Source organism: Arachis hypogaea, chromosome 9 (assembly GCF_003086295.3).
Source record: "Arachis hypogaea cultivar Tifrunner chromosome 9, arahy.Tifrunner.gnm2.J5K5, whole genome shotgun sequence".
Lineage (NCBI taxonomy): Eukaryota > Viridiplantae > Streptophyta > Magnoliopsida > Fabales > Fabaceae > Arachis > Arachis hypogaea.
Window position 1 is genome coordinate 41,966,717 of NC_092044.1, and position 7,423 is coordinate 41,974,139.

At 40.2% G+C, this 7,423-nt stretch overlaps 1 non-coding gene across 1 annotated transcript; it reads right to left on the reverse strand.

Annotated features, from left to right (window-relative positions):
* Positions 1–281: 281 nt before the first annotated feature.
* Positions 282–385, reverse strand: LOC112713918 (small nucleolar RNA R71). Its single transcript, XR_003158878.1, has one exon. It is a non-coding gene; the product is annotated as a small nucleolar RNA R71 (small nucleolar RNA).
* Positions 386–7,423: the final 7,038 nt, after the last annotated feature.

Here is a 7,423-nt window from a genome sequence, read left to right on the forward strand (position 1 = left end):
AGCTGAAATCTCAATTAGTTGCTCTAATGCAACAGAAATCCAAGTTTCATGGACTTCCATCTGAAGATGCTTACCAGTTTTTAACTGAGTTCTTGTAGATGTGTGAGACTGTTAAGACGAATGGAGTAGATCCTGAAGTCTACAGGCTCATGCTTTTCCCTTTTGCTGTAAGAGACAGAGCTAGAACATGGTTGGACTCACAACCTAAAGATAGCCTGGACTCCTGGGATAAGTTGGTCATGGCTTTCTTGGATAAATTCTTTCCTTCTCAAAAGATGAGCAAGCTTAGAGTGGATATTCAGACCTTCAAGCAAAAAGATGGTGAATCCCTCTATGAAGCTTGGGAAAGATACAAGCAGATGACCAAAAAGTGTCCTTCTGACATGTTTTCAGAGTGGACCATATTAGATATATTCTATTATGGTCTATCTGAGTTTTCCAAGATGTCATTAGACCACTCTGCAGGTGCATCCATTCACCTAAAGAAAACGCCTGCAGAAGCTCAGGAACTTAGTGACATGGTTGCAAATAACCAATTCATGTACACTTCTGAGAGAAATTCTATGAATAATGGGATGCCTCAGAGGAATGGAGTTCTTGAAATTGATGCTCTGAATGCCATATTGGCTCAGAACAAAGTGTTGACTCAGCAAGTCAATATGATTTCTCAAAGTCTGAATGGATGGCAAAATGCATCCAACAGTACTAAAGAGGCATCTTTTGAAGAAGAAGCTTATGATCCTGAAAACCCTGCAATGGCAGAGGTAAATTACATGGGTGAACCTTATGGAAACACCTATAATTCATCATGGAGAAATCATCCGAATTTCTCATGGAAGGATCAACAAAAGCCTCAACAAGGCTTTAATAATGGTGGAAGAAATAGGCTCAGTAATATCAAGCCTTATCCATCATCTTCTCAACAACAGACAGAGAATTATGAACAGAATACCTCTAACTTAGCAAACTTAGTCTCTGATCTATCTATGGGCACCTTAAGTTTCATGAACGAAACAAGGTCCTCCATAAAAAATCTAGAGGCACAAGTGGGCCAGCTGAGTAAGAAAGTAACTAAAACTCCTCCTAGTACTCTCCCAAGCAATACTGAAGAGAACTCAAAGAGAGAGTGCAAGGCCATTGATATAATCAATATGGCTGAACCTATAGAGGAAGGAGAGGATGTGAATCCCAATGAGGAATACCTCATGGGACGTCTCTCAAGCAAGAAGGAGTTCCCTATTGAGGACCCAAAGGAATCTGAGACTCATATAGAGACCATAGAGATTCCATTAAACCTCCTTCTGCCATTCATGAGCTTTGAAGACTATTCTTCCTTTGAAGAGGATGAAGATGTAACTAGAGAGCAAGTTGCTCAATATCTAGGAGCTATCATGAAACTGAATGCCAAGTTATTTGGTAATGAGACTTGGGAAGGTGAACCTCCCTTGCTCATTAGTGAACTAGATACCTGGGTTCAGCAAACTTTACCTCAAAAGAGATAAGATCCTGGCAAATTCGTAATACCCTGTACCATAGGCACCATGACCTTTGAGAAAGCTCTGTGTGACCTAGGGTCAGGCATAAATCTTATGCCACTCTCTGTAATGGAGAAGCTGGGGATCATTGAGGTACAGCCTGCCTTATTCTCATTACAAATGGCAGACAAGTCAGTAAGACAAGCTTATGGATTGGTAGAGGACGTGTTGGTAAAAGTTGAAGGCCTTTACATCCCTGCTGATTTCATAATCTTAGACACTAGGAAGGAGGAGGATGAATGCATCATCCTTGGAAGACCTTTCCTAGCCACAGCAGGAACTGTGATAGATGTTAACAGAGGAGAATTAGTCCTTCAATTGAATGGGGACTACCTTGTGTTTAAGGCTCAAGGATCTTCTTCTTTAACAATGGAGAGTGGTGCATGAAATTGTGATCATCAATGGCGCCATCAACATGGTACGCACAATTGTAATCTCAACTCTTTTATCACAACTTCGCACAACTAACCAGCAAGTGTACTGGGTCGTCCAAGTAATAAACCTTACGCGAGTAAGGGTCGATCCCACAGAGATTGTTGGTATGAAGCAAGCTATGGTCATCTTGTAAATCTTAGTCAGGCAAACTCAAATGGTTATGAATGATGAATAAAACATAAAGATAAAGATAGAGATACTTATGTAATTCATTGGTGGGAATTTCAGATAAGCGTATGAAGATGCTTTGTCCCCTCCGTCTCTCTGCTTTCCTACTGTCTTCATCCAATCCTTCTTACTCCTTTCCATGGCAAACTGTATGTTGGGCATCACCGTTGTCAGTGGCTACAATCCCGTCCTCTCAGTGAAAATGTTCAACGCACCCTGTCACGGCACGGCTAATCATCTGTCGGTTCTCAATCAGGTTGGAATGGAATCCAGTGATTCTTTTGCGTCTGTCACTAACGCCCAGCCTTCAGGAGTTTGAAGCTCGTCACAGTCATTCAATCTTTGAATCCTACTCAGAATACCATAGACAAGGTTTAGACCTTTCGGATTCTCTTGAATGCAGCCATCAATTCTAGCTTATACCACGAAGATTCCGATTAAAGAATCCAAGAGATATCCACCCAATCTAAGGTAAAACGGAGGTGATTGACAGTCACACGTTCATAGGTGAGAATGATGATGAGTGTCACGGATCATCACATTCATCAAGTTGAAGAACAAGTGATATCTTAGAACAAGAACAAGCTGAATTGAATAGAAGAACAATAGTAATTGCATTAATACTCGAGGTACAGCAGAGCTCCACACCTTAATCTATGGTGTTTAGAAACTCCACCGTTGAAAATACATAAGAACAAGGTCTAGGCATGGCCGTGAGGCCAGCCTCTCAATGATCTAAGATAGCATAAGAACAAGGATAGCTACCCAGATTCAAAATACAATAGCAAAATGTCCTATTTATAAAGAACTAGTAGCCTAGGGTTTACAAAGATGAGTAAATGACATAAAAATCCACTTCCGGGCCCACTTGGTGTGTGCTTGGGCTGAGCATTGAAGAATTTTCGTGTAGAGACTTCTCTTGGAGTTAAACGCCAGCTTTTGTGCCAGTTTGGGCGTTTAACTTCCATTCTTGTGCCAGTTCCGGCGTTTGATGCCGAGCATTCTTGAGCTGATTTGGAACGCCGGTTTGGGCCATCAAATCTTGGGCAAAGTATGGACTATTATATATTGCTGGAAAGCCCAGGATGTCTACTTTCCAACGCCGTTAAGAGCTTGCCAATTGGGCTTCTGTAGCTCCAGAAAATCCACTTCGAGTGCAGGGAGGTCAGAATCCAATAGCATCTGCAGTCCTTTTCAGCCTCTGAATCAGATTTTTGCTCAGGTCCCTCAATTTCAGCCAGAAAATACCTGAAATCACAGAAAAACACACAAACTCATAGTAAAGTCCAGAAAAGTGAATTTTAACTAAAAACTAATAAAATATAATAAAAACTAATTAAAACATACTAAAAACATACTAAAAACAATGCCAAAAAGCGTATAAATTATCCGCTCATCAGAGAGGAAGCATGAAAAGCTTCTCTCAGTACAGAGTCAACCAAAGCCCCCACAATCAAACTCTAAGTTTGGTGTTGAGAGGGCTCGGCCAAACTTTAAGTTTGGTGTTGAATCCCCACATCCAAACGCTAAGTTTGGTGTTGGGAGTCTACAACATTGACCTGATCACCTGTGTGGCTCCATGAGAGCCCACTGTCAAGTTATTGACATTAAAGAAGCGCTTGTTGGGAGGCAACCCAATTTTTATTTATCTAATTTTATTTTTTTATTTTACTGTTATTTTAAGTTTTATTAGGTTCATGATCATGTGGAGTCACGAAAAAAATACAAAAAATTAAAAACAGAATAAAAAATAGCTGAAGAAAAATCACACCCTGGAGGAAGGACTTACTGGCGTTTAAATGCCAGTAAGGAGCATCTGGCTGGCATTCAAATGCTAGGAATATGCCCTGAGGAAAGTTGGCGCTGAACGCCAGGAAGAAGCATGGAACTGGCGTTCAATGCCAGAAACATGTTGCAATTGGGCGTTGAACGCCCAAAATGAGCATCACTTCGGCGTTTAAACGCCAGAATTGTATGCTAAGGCATTATACATGCCTAATGGGTGCAGGGATGTAAATCCTTGATACCCCAGGATCTGTGGACCCCACAGGATCACCTCAGGATCTGTGGACTCCACAGGATCACCTCAGGATCTGTGGACTCCACAGGATCTCCACCAACCTCAACTCACCTTCACTCTTCTTCACCAATCACCTCAATCTCTCTTCCCCATCACCCAATCCCACTCATATGGCCGAAACATACACATCTCTCCCTCTCCTCCATATCTTCTTCCATTCTTTCTTCTTTTGCTCGAGGGCAAGCAACATTCTAAGTTTGGTGTGGTAAAAGCATAGCTTTTTGCTTTTCCATAACCATTGATGGCACCTAAGGCCAGAAAAACCTCAAAAAAAAAGAGAAGAAGAAAAAGGGAAGACAAAAGCTTCCACCTCTGAATCATGGGAGATGGAGAGATTCATCTCAAAGGTCCATAGCTTAGTAGCAGAGCATTTGACTGCAAATCAAGAGATCCCTGAGATACCTCAGGGGATACATGTTCCCCCACATAATTATTGGGAGCAACTAAGGATAGGAGCACCAAAATCACTAGGGATCATGCAACAGAAGCAAGGAAGAGATATAAAAGAGCTCAAAAAGCACCATTGGTCCTTCAAAAGGCGCCACCCTCACTAAGGTGGACTCATTCCTTAACTTCCTTGTTCTTATCTCTCTGTTTTTTTATTTTTATGCTATATGTTTGTTTATGTTTTGTGTCTCTACCTCATGATCATTAGTATTGAGTAACTATGTCTTAAGGCTATGAATAATTCCATAAATCCTTCACCTCTCTTAAATGAAAAAAAATGTTTCTAATTCAAAAGAACAAGAAGTACATGAATTTCAAATTTATCCTTGAATTTAGTTTAATTATATTGATGTGGTGACAATACTTTTTGTTTTCTGAATGAATGCTTGAACAGTGCATATTTTTTATCTTGTTGTTTATGAATGTTAAAATTATTGGCTCTTCAAAGAATGATGAACAAAGAGAAATGTTATTGATAATCTGAAAAATCATGAAAATTGATTCTTGAAGCAAGAAAAAGCAGTGAAAAAGCAAAAGCTTGCGAAAAAAAAGGTGGCGAAAAACAAATAGAAAGAAAAAGAAAAAGAAAAAGCAAGCAGAAAAAGCCAATAGCCCTTAAAACCAAGAGGCAAGGGTAAAAAGGATCCAAGGCTTTGAGTATCAATGGATAGGAAGGCCCAAGGAAATAAAATCCGGGCCTAAGCGGCTAAACAAAGCTGTCCCTAACCATGTGCTTGTGGCATGCAGGTCCAAGTGAAAAGCTTGAGACTGAGTGGTTAAAGTCGTGATCCAAAGCAAAAAGAGTGTGCTTAAGAGCTCTGGACACCTCTAACTGGGGACTCTAGCAACGTTGAGTCATAATCTGAAAAGGTTCAACCAGTTATGTGTCTGTGGCATTTATGTATCTGGTGGTAATACTGGAAAACAAAGTGCTTAGGGCCACGGCCAAGACTCATAAAAATAGCTGTGTTCAAGAATCAACAAACTTAACTAGGAGAATCAATAACACTATCTGAAATTCTAAGTTCCTATAGATGCCAATCATTCTAAACTTCAAAGGAAAAAGTGAGATGCCAAAACTGTTCAGAGGCAAAAAGCTACAAGTCCCGCTCATCTAATTAGAATTAATATTCATTGAAATTTTGGGATTTATAGTATATTATCTTCTTTTTTATCCTAATTTAATTTCGGTTGCTTGGGGACAAGCAACAATTTAAGTTTGGTGTTGTGATGAGCGGATAATTTATACGCTTTTTGGCATTGTTTTTAGGTAGTTTTTAGTATAATCTAGTTACTTTTAGGGATGTTTTCATTAGTTTTTATGCTAATTTCACATTTCTGGACTTTACTATGAGTTTGTTTTTTTTTCTGTGATTTCAGGTATTTTCTGGCTGAAATTGAGGAACCTAAGCAAAACTCTGATAAAAGGCTGACAAAGGACTGCTGATGCTGTTGGAATCTGACCTCCCTACACTCAAAATGGATTTTCTGGAGCTACAAAACTCCAAATGGCGCGCTCTTAACGGCGTTGGAAAGTAGACATTCAGAGCTTTCCAGCAATATATAATAGTTTATACTTTATTCGATATTTGATGATGTAAACTGACGCTCAACGCCAGTTCCATGCTGCATTCTGGAGTCAAAAGCCAGAAACACGTCACGAACCAGAGTTGAACGCCCAAAACATGTTACAACTTGGCGTTCAACTCCAATAGAAGCCTCAACTCGTGGATAGATCAAGCTTAGCCCAAGCACACACCAAGTGGGCCCCGGAAGTGGATTTATGCATCAATTACTTACTTCTGTAAACCCTAGTAGCTAGTTTAGTATAAATATAACTTTTTACTAGTGTACTGGTCGTGTTTTGACCACATCTCTGGTCCCTTTCCTATTATTCAAATTTCACATCATATTTTGGGGGCTGGCCAATCGGCCATGCCTGGACCTTCATCACTTATGTATTTTCAACGGTGGAGTTTCTACACACCATAGATTAAGGGTGTGGAGCTCTGCTGTACCTCAAGTTTTAATACAATTATTACTATTTTCTATTCAATCCGATTTATTCTTGTTCTAAGATGCCATTCGTACATCAACCTGATGGATGTGATGATCCGTGACACTCATCATCATCCATCCTTATGAACGCGTGCCTGACAACCACTTCCGTTCTACAAGCGAGAGCTAGGATGCGTATCTCTTGGATTCCTGATGCACGACACATGGTTGCCCCTCCCCTGACAACCGAGCCTTCCATTCTGTGAGATCAGAGTCTTTGTGGTATAAGCTAGAATTGATGGCAGCATTCATGGGAATCCGGAAAGTCTAACCTTGTATGTGGTATTCCGAGTAGGATTCCGGAATTGAATGACTGTGACGAGCTTCAAACTCGCGATTGCTAGGCATGATGACAAATGCAAAAGAATCAAGGGATTCTATTCCAACATGATCGAGAACTGACAGATGATTAGCCGTGCTGTGACAGAGCATTTGGACCATTTTCACTGAGAGGATGGGATGTAGCCATTGACAATGGTGATGTCCTACATACAGCTTGCCATAGAAAGGAATGACAAAGATTGGATAAAAGCAGTAGGAAAGCAGAGATTCAAAAGAAACACAGCATCTCCATGCACCTATCTGAAATTCCCACTATTGAATTATATGAGTAACTATTTACTATTTTATTCCTTCGCGTATACTATAATTTCTTAATACAGTTGAATCTGCCTGACTGGGATTTACAAGATGACCATAG